This window comes from Protopterus annectens, chromosome 5.part0 (assembly GCF_019279795.1).
Source record: "Protopterus annectens isolate FY-2018-M chromosome 5.part0, PAN1.0, whole genome shotgun sequence".
Lineage (NCBI taxonomy): Eukaryota > Metazoa > Chordata > Ceratodontiformes > Protopteridae > Protopterus > Protopterus annectens.
The window spans coordinates 613658885-613673743 of record NC_056735.1 but is presented as its reverse complement, the minus strand read 5'-3'; positions in this window follow the sequence as shown (position 1 = coordinate 613673743).

Below are 14859 nucleotides of genomic sequence, written 5' to 3'. Positions count from 1 at the left end.
TTATAAACTCTAAAAATATTACTCTAAAAATTATACTAAAAAAAAAAAAATATTAGAGTAAAAAAGATTATACTAAATACAATAGTGGGTAAGAGTAAAACCCAATTAAGAGAGAAAGGCCTTTATGTTTTATAGAATTACTAAGAAGAAAAGAGTAGCACCTAGATTAGGTGGCATAGGATAGAGGAGTAGGGAACGGAGTAAGAGAAGGAAGGGGGAAGGATATCAGTCTGGGTTAGCACATGGACAAAGCCAATGAGATTCAAGATGTTCTTTGAGGTGTTTTTTAAATGGAAAAGTAGAAGCTAAGATTGATAGTTCAGAAGGAAGTTGATTCCAGTTTTTACCTGCTGTGTTAGAGAAACGTGAGTCACCAGCTTTGTTGTTGGATTTAATTTTGGATTTTTATTTGTATTAACAGCAATACTGCTGTAATTCAAGAGGTCAGGCCCAATAACATGTACCTAGCTATCAAACACAGATCCCCTGAATCTGGATAAAGTAACCAACGATAAAAGTATAATATTCCAAAAAAAGCCAACAACTCGTTGGAATACACACTAGTATGTCTGAGGAAGCAGAGATGACTCTGTGAAAGTGCTCACATGATTTATATTTTTACTATTTTGTATTAAAGTGTTGTTTTGCCGTGTGTATTCCAACGAGTTGTTGACTTTTTTTGGAACATGTACCTAGAACTGAGAGTGTGAGGTTGCAATTTCAATGAGATTAAAGTGACAAAACCTGCATTCACAACAAGTCAGAAACCTACTGCCTTCTATGGAGTCAAAGCCCCAGTGCTCCTAATACAAGCTACTGAGTTTACAGCACTTCAGGGAAATAGACATTTCCCCAGATGGCATGACCATAACCTGGGATTTTTTTTTTACCAAATACTAGAAATCTATCCACTTTCTGACAATCCCATAAACTGCATCTTAAAAACTTCAAAGTAATATTTAAAAAAATTATCATGTTATAGACTTGGATTGAATGGTTCCAACAAAATTCAAAGAAACTAGACAGACCATAAACATATAGTACAGAGTTAATCTCAGTTTACATTTGGCACATTAGACGTAAAGTCAAATCTGCATTTCAAGGATGTTCTTCCAAGCCTAGTTCTAAGGTATTGTCATGAATGAGAATGAAAAAGACCATGTATGTGCAAGCAGGTGTGTGTGTGTGTGTGTGTGTGTGTGTGTGTGTGTGTGTGTGTGTGTGTGTGTGTGTGTGTGTGTGTTCTGCATATGCTTTTGTGTGTGAATGCATGTATGGGTGACATGATGTACAAAATTATGGATAGTTGTATGTAGAGAGTAAAGTTGTGCTGGTTACAGAAACAACTAAATTGTACTGCTTTCTTATTTGCAGAGATGGGGAAAATGAGATGTACTGGTAGTCATTGAAATAAAACTATGTACAACATGTACATAACTCCACATAATCTGAAGAGAGCTGTATAATTTCATGCACTAATAACACAAAAATGTTGCGACTCTTAAAACTTAGTTTCATGTATTTAAGCAAGTCTGCACCAAACTTTATATGAAACGGCACTGCAGAATTATAATGCACATTAAGAATATGCCAAAGTAGGTCTCATATGTTGCACCCATTTCTTAGACATGAAATATGGATGCATCAAAGATCCATCAAAATGGGGTGCACTGCCTAATATATTGGTGTGCAGAGCTTTTAACAAGGAGAAATCTGAGGGAGCAATAGCTATGACAATTAATGTTGAAGGCTAAAGCTCTGATTTGTTACTTCCTATGAGAAGGGTGCAGGCTTTGACTCTTTTCCACCTTCATTTACCTACTATGTGACCTTGAGCAAGTCACTTAAACAAGCAGTTCTTTTGAAAAATTGGTAATTTGGGCTAATCTGCTTAATGGCCTCCTAGACTACATACTTGGTAACCAATTATGGACTAGGAACCTATGCTGTATATGTTTCTGATGGTAGACAAGAATGAGATGAGCAAGGAGGAAGTGCTGAATACCCTGTCAGGTGGCACAGCCATCAGCAATTCTGTGCTAAACTAAACACACCTATGTTGAATAAGCAGCAGTTACTTGACCAGTATAGTGTAGTCTGGGCAGCACTGGACACCATCAGAGATATTATGCCAGCTAGTGTGCTGGGCTGGCTGTTTTTGGTCATCAGGGTTTATAAGGTACTTCACATTCTAGCTATAGTAAAAGTTCTAGTTGTGTAAAGATGATATCCTAAACATATCCCAATCACTTGCATCAATAATTGCGAACATAGTCCTCTGTTGCATGCAATAACATGGGGGCATATTATATTTCTAGCTATCTCCAAGAAATGATGAGGCATAATATGTGCATTTCACAGAGAGACTGCACTAATGATAGTGACTGCACTGCTGAATGTGACGGCACTGCTAATGCTGCTTATTACCATATTATACCCATATATTGTTCTGTGGGTCTGAAACCATTCAATGTATAAACTGAAAGGGTTATACTCCATAAACTGTCAAACAGCCTGCAGTGCAAATAGCATCATCAGCAATGTCTGCTGCAAACATCTTGGGAGTACACATGATATATGCATAAAGCTAATGAGTATACTGCACCAGACATTAAATCAAGGACATGTGCAACTTTAGTGCCTTGTAGATGCTTCAAACAAATAATTCTAGTGATTTGCTAAGGAGAGGTACAGCCCAGCACATAACCAAGCATGTGTATGTGTCATGCCAGAATATGCGTTTGTCATCTGTTAAAGTGGTACACACCTGGATGCCCAGGGAGCAGGAAGAGAATGCTGGCACTCCCCAGAATAGCAGCATTTATAGTCTTGGTCATTGCTATACAGTGTAACATGTAACTGTGTCTGATACTAGCAGCTGGACAGCACATAGTACATGGCAGGCATAGATGCTAGCTAATAAAACCAGCATTCAGAATACAGCTCCAGCAACATGCCAGTTACTACTGGTGTGGCACCGGGCTCAGTTCTGGGACCATTTCTGTTCAGAAGACATTTCTCTGAAGTCAAGGCTAATATGGAAGGCTTCTGGATGACAAAGGTTGCCAACAATTGCAAGCTGCAGGCAATCATTGACCCCCCCCCCCCCAGTGATGTAGATATCGTTCAGGAGGGCCTAAATCAGATAAATAATTGCTGCCAGAACCATGACCTAAAACTAACTGTGAAAAAATGCACTATCATATTTTTTATGGAAGTCAAATACTCCTGAAGACTACAACAACAATAGCATACCCCTAACAGTAGACTCAGAGGTGAGAGATCTAGATATACAGAGAGATAGCAGCCTGAACTATCACCACCATGTGTCCACAGTGGTGAGGAAGTCCTTCTATTTGGGATAACTTATAAGTAAAAGTATGGCATCAGGTCCAAGGAAATTATAGTCCCACTGTATTCAGCCCTTATTAGACCAATAATTGAGTACAATACACCATTTGGCATGTATTTGTCTAGGCACTTATGGCAGCTGGAGCAACTTCACAGGTCCCTCACAAAGAAAATCCAGGGTGTACCAACATCTGGTCTATGTTAAATGTTCGAACATCCAAAATGTCGAACATTACATGGTCGAGACCAAATGTTCGACATTTGGATGTTCGAACATCAAATAAAAAAAAAGTAAAAAAAGAAAAAAACAGTTTAACAGCGTAGGCAGGGGGCAAGCCCCCCTGCACCCCCCACACTCCCCCTACTTAAATATGCCAACTCCGAAACCGCACTTCAGTGCAGAAAATGGAAATTCTCCCTATCTGCACTGTACGGCGCCATTGAAATTCTATCTTCGAACATTCAAAATTTCGAATGTTTGGTCTTGACCATGTAATATTCGAAATTTTGAGCATTCGAAGATTTGTCAGGTACCCCCAACATCTCTTATGCAGATAGACTAAAAGCACTATCCCTTTACTCTGTCTTCTACTGACTATTAAGGGGTGATCTATGCCTGACCTATAAGGCATTAACAAATCCAGCCCTGATGGAGATGCTACACATCCACAAGTCAAACAGCATGAGATTCACCTAATCTAGGGTTCTAAACTTCTTTGTTTAGACCAGATGTTGGTACACCCTGGATTTTCTTTGTGAGGAACTTCTGAAGTTACTCCAGCTGCCATAAATGCCTAGACAAATACATGCCAAATGGTGTATTGTACTCAAGTATTGGTCTAAAGTCAGTGACTCAAACAAACCATGCTGGAGAGACAGCTATGTGTCTCAGAGATTGCCCCTTCTTCAGAACAGGCTTCCTACTCACATTAAGCAGAGCTCTTCCCTGGCTCTCTTCAAATGCAGTTTGGATCAATGGATATAAAATTTCAAATTCACACCTGGGGTAGTGCCTATGTCCCTTAAGGACAGGGGCAATCTGTAAGATACTCGAGGCATAGACATAAATCCATGCCATCATCTTGCCCCTTAGGGTCCAGTTATTGGGTAAAATCAGGTTATATTGGCTAGGCTTGTAAGGGCTCTTAACCTATGAACCTATCAACACAGAATATGAATTAATTTCATTTAATTTAATTTAATAAAACAGAAGGATCGAAAACAAAAAATTGCAACAAGATTTGTTTTGGCCTTACTAAGCCTTCTTCAGCTGTGCACATTCATATTAAGTTAATTTGTGTTCATGTTCTCCATTAGCAAACATTTTGTTGTTTTGATTAAACATGGAGGGGATGAGCAGATCCATACTCCCGTCAATTCTTCCTATTGACTTATACACATTATGGCAAACTTCAGCAACCTAACAAGATGAAGTAAAAGAGAACTCAGTGGAAATACCACCTTTCTTGCCTATCATATACTGGGCACATATCATCCATGCCATGACAAGTCAACACTGTCTGTCATGTGCACACAATGTGTCAGGTGACAGATGCCTGTGCATTATATGTTATAACAGTGTTTCCATGACATCACCAAGATCATTGTGAAATAGTGAAATAATGAACAAACATGGCCTTTTTCCTAAGGATAAGTACTGTGTAATCAATTCGCTCTGTATAGCCTCCAAATAATTTTCTATAGCTTCATGAATGATACTACAAAATTGCACAATGCAGGCATCACATTTGTCTATTTCAGTGCAGCCTTCTTCCTCCAGAACTGTATTTATGTGTAGCTAATTTGTGTGTGTGTGTGTGTGCGTGTGTGTGCGTGTGTGTGCGTGTTTGTGTGTGTGTGTGTGTGTGTGTGTGTGTGTGTGTGTGTGTGTGTGTGTGTACGTATAAGAACATCTTGGATTTCATCATCCACCTCAGATACCTGAACGATGTGCATATCTTCTGTCAGGTTCCCACTCTGGTATCTTGTTGTGCTATTTCTGAATGTCTTATATCAGGCATCATGCCAAGTGTTCTGTCAGCACAAGAAAAGACCATGACAAGGGGTATGTATGACACTAAGTAAAGCAACAGAGATTTTATTCTATCAAAACAACTAAGGGTACTGAGACCTGAGATCTTTATGGAGGAGGAGGAGGCACTACTGAGGTCTATAATATCCAAAGTAATGTGAACATATCTATATGGAGGACAGACATCTTGTGATTGTGTAAAAGAATATAGTGTGGATGTATTTGTGAGAGCAGGGTGAGCATCTGCTTCCACATATGGCCCCTGATAAGACTTTGTGCTTAGATGCAGGTGCTATTAATTAATTCATTCCCTCCAATGGAACTCTGGAAGTTTGCACAGTAACTTCCAATGGGCGGGGGCCTACAATTTTTAAAATAATCAAATTTGTCCTCACATTTCAAACAAAATGTTCATTGTCTCTGGAACCATAGGGATTAATAAACAAATGTAAATGGCAAACTCCTCAGCTCAAACTATTTATAATAGTAGTATTCTTTATGGTTCAGGTATTAAACTGGAATTTATAAGTCACAGTAAACACAATGAACTATTACATTTGTAATATTTTGTAAACAACTTACAACATCTCAGCAACCACTCACGTTACACCCATACTGTCAGCTGTATTTTGTTTACCTAGCTGAGACCTTTAATATGAGGCTAAGGAATTCTGTGTTAGCTACTTGGTTTCCAAGATACTTAGAAAAACCTAAAATTTATGACAATATAAATTAATATTATATGAGCAACAATTAATTTGTCTTTATCTGCACTAGGCAAAAGTCAAATACCTATACAGTTATGTCTGCCATTGTATATTATTTAAGATGAAATCTTGTACTTGTTATTAATGCAAATATGAACAGACATTAATTGCTTAGATGCTTCAGTAGGATGTAACTGCAGAAACTCCTGGAGGCATCCCCCAGCTTTTAATGAGTTAAAAAATTAGTACACTGTTTGTAAACAGTGTTTTTTTCAAAGATTGTGACTTTCTGTGGTATTTACTTATTGTCTCTACATGTGACTCCCCACTAAAGGCAAACAAGAACTCTTCATATAGTATGAGGATGGAGTTTGGTTGGGTCACACCAGTGCCATCCCAGTCTGATATAAGAGCTACTTACAGCTATTTGGCATAGTCATGTATCTCATTTATATTAAATGACAGGCTTGTGCATCTCCATTTATCCAACAACTGCATTAACATTATAATCACATTTACCTAAGTGTTTCCTAAATGCCCATACACTTTCACACCCAAACAGGACCATTTTGTTTTCCTTTTCAAGTCACAGAAGGAGAGAATTCTCCAAGACATCAAAGTTGTTGCTTCTGTTGTGCTCTACATAAACACAATGAACTTACTATTCCAGGCTGTGGCATATGTGCAGTGAATGTTGTCAAGCCTTTAACACCCTGCACATAAGAAGCATCATATAAGTGATGACAAAAAAAGCAAAAACGGACTGAGAATTCCACTTTTTAATACAAATCCTCAAGAACTAAGCTCTTTCGCCATTAACAAATGGCTTCTTCAGAGTTAGTAAGAGATGAATACATCACATCATTTATATTTTAAAACACATACTGATCATCCAATCATTTAGCCCCACTCATAAAAATGTAATTAATATAAAAAACAGACTCCCTTTCTAAAGTAACTAACATTTCCCATTTAAATAAATTAGCAATGTCTAAAAATCTATTAATTGCCACAAAGCATACACAATAACTAGCTCATTTAGAAATATATTTAAAATAAATAATATATATATATATATTAAAAGCATGTACAGTATATCATATCATGTGTATGCAAAAATACAAATACAATTTTACATAAACACTGCGTCCTTAATTGTGAAAAACTTTATCAAAATATATACGTTGTATGTTGTCATCATAATAGTACCTAAATATTACATTTCATTAGCCCTTTGTTTTAATATTGGCATAAAAGATATATTTTCATTCAATCTGGGGGGGCACATTGCATTTAATTTGATTTGCCATTTATTTACAAGTTTTTCTACCCTAAGTTTGCCATCCCTCCTCTTTCACTTGGAATCACTCTATCAAGTATAAAGAAGGTAAACGTCTTATACATATAGTGCTATGAATAAACAGGGCATTGTGTACATCTTTGTTTTTATTCACCCTAAGGTGTTCAGCTATCCTGTCTTTAAGTCTCCTTATAGTTTTTCCCATGTAAAAACCTGGGCAGGTGCTGCAACCAGCCAGATACACTAGCATATTTGAATTGCGACTACACCTGCCCGGACATGGTATGCACCTATTATATCCAACTACTGTCATATATGGACCTTCATGAATATACTTGCAATACCTGCAAGCCCCGTATTTGTACATAATGCAATATGTCCCCCCGGATTCAACGAAAATATATCTATCATGCCAATATTAAAACAAAGCGCTAATGAAATTTAATATTTATGTACTATTATGATGGCAACATACAATGTATATATTTTGATAAGGTTTCTCACAATTAAGGATGCACTGTTTATGTAAAATTATATTTGTATTTTTACACACACATGATATGATGTATTTATACATGCTTTTAATTTATATACATTATTATTTATTTTAAGTATATTTCTAAATGTTGAGCTAGCTATTGTGTATGATTTGTGGCAATTAATAGATTTTTAGACATCACTAATTTATTTAAATGGGAAATGTTTGTTACTTTACAAAGGGGAGTCTGTTTTTGATATTAATTAAATATTTATGAGTGGGGCTAAATGATTGGATGATCAATATGTGTTTTAAAATATAAATGATGTGATGTAGCCAGCTCTTACTAACTCTGAAGAAGCCATTTGTTAATGGTGAAAGCACTTAGTTCTTAAGAGTATTTGTATTAAAAACTGGAATTCTCAGTTCATAGGTTCATAGGTGTTCATAGGTTCATAGGTAGGTGCTAGGCTATCAGCCCTGGGGCTTATACAAGCCCAGCCAAAAAGGTAACCTGGCTTTTGCCACCCAAGAAAATTATTTTCCTGTGCCACTGTCGAGCAGAGCCACAGAGGTGATCCCCGGGGTGAATTTCCTATTTCCCATCCAATCATCAAGATTTTTCTTGAAGAGTGCTAATGAGGAGCTTTGTTTGATATAGATAGGTAATTTATTCTAGAGTATGGGAAGTCTCTGGGACAGGAATCTATCCCTCCGGCATGTTCTATTTATTGTGGTGACAAGGTTTAGGTCCCTAGAGTGTGTAGCTTGGGGGGATTGGGATTTCTTTAAATGGAGTTTGTTTGTTTTTTTTTTTTTTTTGCCATTTCTTATTAGTTTTACCCTTATTGGGTATAGTTTCATTTACATCATATAAGTGACACTGAGTTTTCTCATTCTACTTATTTTTGTATTAAACACTATATTAGACATGTATCTTGTGTCAGTACTGCCAGAAGTTTATTGCATATTTGTCTGACAAGCATTAGACCATTTGTATGCATTGCACATGTATGCATGCATATTTTTTTTATATATGTTTCTGGGGATGAACACTGACTCACATGGAGATGTTTCAGGTTCAGCCCATGTGAGTCAGTACTAAAAGAAGACAGGAGTAAAATGATAATTGTTTACAAATTATACTTTGTATGGGCAATGTTCAATATAAAGTTTAACCAAATGAAAGAAATAAACATATGTGTACAAAATAGATTCACAATATGTATATATTGGGAAGAATTTGAGAAAAAAGGGGTGCAGTAAAGGAGTAAAGAGATAATAAGTTGGTTGGGGTTGGCATAATGGCTAAGGCCTTTACCTCACAGATACAAGATACAGGGTTGAATTCTGACCTCTGATTTTTGGGTAAAATTTGGTGGGTCGATAATGGCATGATGATTAAGGTCTTTATATCTCAGATATAAGGTACATGGTTTGATTCTGATTTCTAGTTATTTTATTCCTGCAAGAACTTCACTGCCATCCAGTGTAGTACATATTACTGATAATTACTTTTGCTTTCATGCTTCTCTTTCTCTCCTGCTGTCCATCTTTTAGTTTTTATTTGTCATTTATTGTTTGGTTTCTCTCCATTTATATTCATATTTTATGCAGTGTCTGTCTGGGCAAATGATGTTGTGTGCCAACAGCCACCGCACATCATACTCCTGCCTAGCCATCACGTCTAGGTCCCTAGCTGTCTCCAGGCTTGCTACTCTTATGGGTGATTTAGGTCATCTAGAAGAGGGCAACCTGTAGTGTTATCTGACAACTCCTGTTGGACTGTCTCTGGTGTGGGATGTAGGATACCTATCAGTGAGCACCACTAGTTCCTCCAATTATATGGCACAGCAGGAGGTGTCTGATGAAGGCCTTAGTCGCCTGGCAGCTGAACAGCCATACTGGCAGCCTGGTACATACTATCGGGTCTATATTATAACATCAAAGTCTAAAAACTTTGACTGTTATAATATTGAACCCATTCAATCGAAACACCAGAAAACCCAACAGTCAGAATAGCAAATTTTTTCCCAGGGAAAAAATGTGCTGTTCCGACAAACATACGCACAACTCAAGCACACCAAAATAAATAATCCACACACATACACTTCACAAAACCCTACACTAAACCAGACATACACCACTAGCTATCCACTTATCTTAACCCAACCCTAGCCCTAAGGTCCCTAACTATCGCACACTCACCTTACCCGCTCCCTAACCCTAACTCACCTACCCCACCCTAACCCTCACGTCCACACAATCGCACATTTACCTGACCCATGCCCTAACCCTAACTCACCTAACCCATGCCAAATCGCACAATCACCTTCATTCGCACACTTACCTTAACCCAGTCCGTAACCTTCACTCCACAGTTGAGGAAATAGCGAAGCTGCAGAAACGGCCCACTGAATACTTTCCCTAGGAAAGTATTTGGTGTTCTGCAGCTTCGCTATTTCAAGCATTCGCTCTACTGGGTTCGATATTATAACATTCAAAGTTTTTAGACTTCAGTGTTATAATATAGACCCCATACTATCATAGGACTGGCAGAGTGGATCAACAGTTGCTGGGCCCTTCCGTGAGGGTAGCCACAGAGGAGACTGACCTAAACTGTATGTAGCACTATGCATCTTGGCAGTCAGCCGACATTCTACCCTATCCTCCATCATGGTGTTCCCTGCCCTTGTGAGTCAATATCCTCTGCTATTAGCTGTCCAATCCTTTCAATCACCAGTTGTCCTTCATCAGGCTGTCTGTATTTCTCCTTTGTTTTCCTGATACCATTTGTGACAACACCTCCAGAGTTGTCCTTTTTCTGTCTTTTGTGTTTCTTTGTTTAGTTGCTTAGTTACTAAACTCTACACAACTCCTGATATTATTTTTGTCTCTGTATTGAAATGTACTCCTATCATGGATGGTTTGTGTTATAACTCTTGGACCATGTCTGAAATGAATCTCCTTTGATCAGTATAGCAAATATCAATCAAAAAATAAAGCCATGTTAGACTTACACACAGAGTTTTCAACTCTTACATGTATTCACTTGAAAAACTAAGATTTTCTCCCTCAAGAACCAGAAGACCTATTGTCCACACACCCAATCTACTTCAAATCAAAAGGTCAGCAATACAGAAAAATTAATAGATCGTATCTTCCTAGCTGCTCCCCCAGAGACTGATGGCCTACAACCTTGGTTCAACCTTCTGGATAAACAACATATTATACACCTCTCTGACAGCACTACACATTCTGCCTTACTAAAATATTATGACAGTTAAATGGAAATACATCATAATGATACCAGTCCCAGAAGTCAGTAAGCCTTCTGACGATAAATACCTTAACACAGTTTCTACAATTCTCTCATTAGGTAACATTTTTAAAAATGAGTGTTTGCTCATCTCACAGATTATACCAAAAGGTTTAGTGCTATATTACATCATCAACATGGATTTTGATCTTGCAGGAGCAGAAATGCCAACTTCTACAAAATCATTTATGCTATCTTCCAAACCTGGAAAAAGGCCTCCTGAATGGTTCAACATTCCTTACCCTTACAAAACCATTTAACATACTAGATCACTCTCTCCTTCTGGACCTGCATATTAAACCAAAAAAAAAAAAAAAAAAAAACACACAGTTCCTGCCATGGTTTAAAGACTGAAATAACAGATAACTTTAAAGTACAAATAGAATCTGTAGCCTCTCCTACAGCCTCTCTTACTAATAATTTTCTACATGATTACTTTATCTCCTTTACTGTTCTGTTTTTATTAATAAATTTCATTTTATATATTCAATCTGCAGACAACAAGATAACAGTTAGCACAAATCATTTGCATTCAACTCCCAAAAAGAATGTCATCTTGTTCTCTGTTAACATTATCACTGGCTACTACACAAACCCATATTAAACACTAAAGAAAAATAAAACATACGCATAAAACAAAAATTATCCTTTGTGCCACAGCAACAGCACACATTCTACAATAACCTAGAACCAATTGAAACCATTCCTTCCTTCAGATACGTTATACATTTGGTTAAACCAAACTCCTCATCCAGTGAGATATCCAATAACTAAAAATAAATAAACTGCTTTTTCAGACAAAAGAATGTAACAATTCCTAACCCCCACAGATAGACTGTGCTTAGGTAAAGGAATCCTTCTTATCCAATTTGAATATGGGTTTCCAATTAAAGAAACTGCTTAACAAAGAACTATAAACACTGTAAACAATCCTGAGCAGCATTTGCAGATATAGTGTTCTTACCCCAGGAAGGAACACTACTGCTACATGTCCATGTAAAGCAAAATGGCTAGTAAAGATGTACTTTATTCCTAGCTTCAGTAACCTATAAATGACTCTGTTTAGAGTACTTTCCCCAAATGGATTCCATCCTACAACCTGACATCAAGCTCTACATCAGTGCTGTCCTTACACACTCCCCAGAATAAATGCCAGACCCCACTGCACAGATCTCAGTTTTCAGTACTGCTCCTCCAAAATTTCAGAATCCTTATCTGCTGCACTAAAATCAATCTCATAAGTCACTTAAAAAATAACCTAGTCAAAGAAGCAACAAGTAAATCCTTGAGGGGCAGCAACATCTCATAAGGCAAAGCTTAAATTACCTGCTCCTGTGATTTTCCATAAGATCACAGGTGTATACTAGGCTTATGACCACAAGGGCCTTTTTAAACCTAGCAATGCATCACAAATCTCCAACAAGTTCTAGTATCCTTGATAAGTGTAAGCAGGGGCTTGGAATATTAAACATATACAAACAGGGGCTTAGGAGATGAACCATTTACCATGTGCCTGGGTCAATTAGAGAAATAGTTGCCAAACCAGGGTGAATTTCCTGTTCCCCATAGCACTTGAATTGGGTTAGGGAGAAACTCTGCTTTACATGGATGGGGAGCCTCTTCCAGAGAATGAGTAGTCTCTGGAATACATGCCTGTCTCCCCATTAGGTTCTATTTATATCACAGGCAAAGTATAAGTCATAATTTTGCTGCTGTTTGTTTTGTGGATATGCAGAAGGTCCATTCAGGTGTTGTCTGACAATTTCTTGTATGCCAAGCATAGATCTCCCCTCCACAGCTTGTAGGAGAGATAATACAGGAATAGTGTTTTCAGGCAGTCGGTTTAGGACATGTTACTTATGCCCTGTATTCTTTTAGTGAGAAACCTCTGTGGATGCTCCAATGATTGGATATCCCTGGTTAGGTACATACCATAGGGGACATTGTACTCAATGATAGGTCTGATGAATGCTGAATACAGCGGAACACTGTTCTCCTTGACGTAGATGCCAGAACTTTGTTTATAAGTTGTACAACCTAGACTGATTTCCTCACTACTCTAGACATGTGATGTTCAAAGGCTAGATTACTGTCTATATGTGTCCCCAAGTCCCAGACTACTGGGTCAACTCTTAGGGGTATATTGTCAATATGATAGTTACCAGGGGTGAATGACTTCTCAAAGGATACTATTATGCATTTCTTGGTATTTCGTTTTAGTTATGGCTCTGAAAAAGTCATTTGTCTGTGTCAACCCTTCCTGGAGAAGGTAAGTGTCATTTTGGGGTTCTACAACTGCTCCTAATTTGCAATTATCTGCAAATTTGGTCATCCAGAGGCACTTAACATTGGCCTTGACATCAGATAAGTAAAGGAAAAAAAGGAGCAGTCCGAGGACTGATCCCCAAGGGACTCTGCTTGTAACTAGCCTCTTTGTTGAGGTGGACTTCCAAATTCTAATTTCCTGAGTCCTGTCTGTGAGCCAGCTAGATATCCACTGGGTAACATGAGGGCTTACACCTAACCTCTACTGTTTTTCAGTAATGCCCAAATGGGTATTGTGTCAAATGCATTGGCCAAGTCAAGGTAGGCACTGAAAACCATTTTGCCCTCATCCATTGCTTTGATGACCTTCTCAAAGAATGCCACCAGGACTGTCCTGCATTTAACAAAGCCAGATTGGTTTGGGTCCAGTGCCTGGTGGATTCCTATGTCCTTATTGATCATTTCCATGATTATTCTTTTAATGGCTTTGCATATGAAATTAGTGATACTTATGGGTCTATAGTTTTCAGGGTCTATTGAAGGCCTACCTTTCTACAGAGGGATGATTTTTGTTGTATTCAATTCATTATACACTAAGCCTGATTGAAGGCTACAGTTATATAACAATTCCAGGGGGCTTAATAAGTCATGTTTCATGGTATTTAGAAGATATCCTGGGATATTGTCTGGCCCCATCAATGTAGTGTTCTTGGCCTTAGAGAAAGCACTGAGGAGCTGTTCCCTAGTGTAACTTCCTGAGGGGAGGTTGAGGTAAGAGAGGGGCAAAGTTAGAGCTGAATTTGTCTGCCAGTAGGTTTGCTATATATTCTGGCTCAGTATAAGCAGTTTCATTAATAATGAGCTCTCTACATAATTGTCCATTGCCTTTGAGGTTTGCAGACATTGCTAAAAATGCCTTCTGGTTACCCTTGGCCTGAGAAGCCAAATTTACCTCAAATTTGACTTTAGTAGACTTTATTTTCTTCTTAGTTGTTTGTTTAGTTTGATGAGAGTGTTTTTATTCTGTTGGGGGCTACACTTTCTAATTTTTGCTATGATTTTATTCCTTTTGTTATACAGTCTGTTGATGTTGTGATTACATCAGGGTGGCTTGTTTTCGGAGTTAATTCTCTACTTATTCCTGGTGGGAACAGCTACCTCTGTGCAGCTATTAATGTGCTTGTATGGGGTTTCTGTGAACACTTTGGAGTAGGCAGTAGTGTTTTCAGGGTTTACGGGGGCTTGAAATGTTTCAAGATTATCACTTAATAGTAGGAAGTTAGCCTTAGAGTAGTTTATGAATATTCTAGGGTTACCTGGGGTTCTAGGTTTTATTTTTACTTCACAGGAGACCATTTTGTGGTTCAACCTTACCAGTGAGGACATTACAATAGGAGGTGTGCAGCA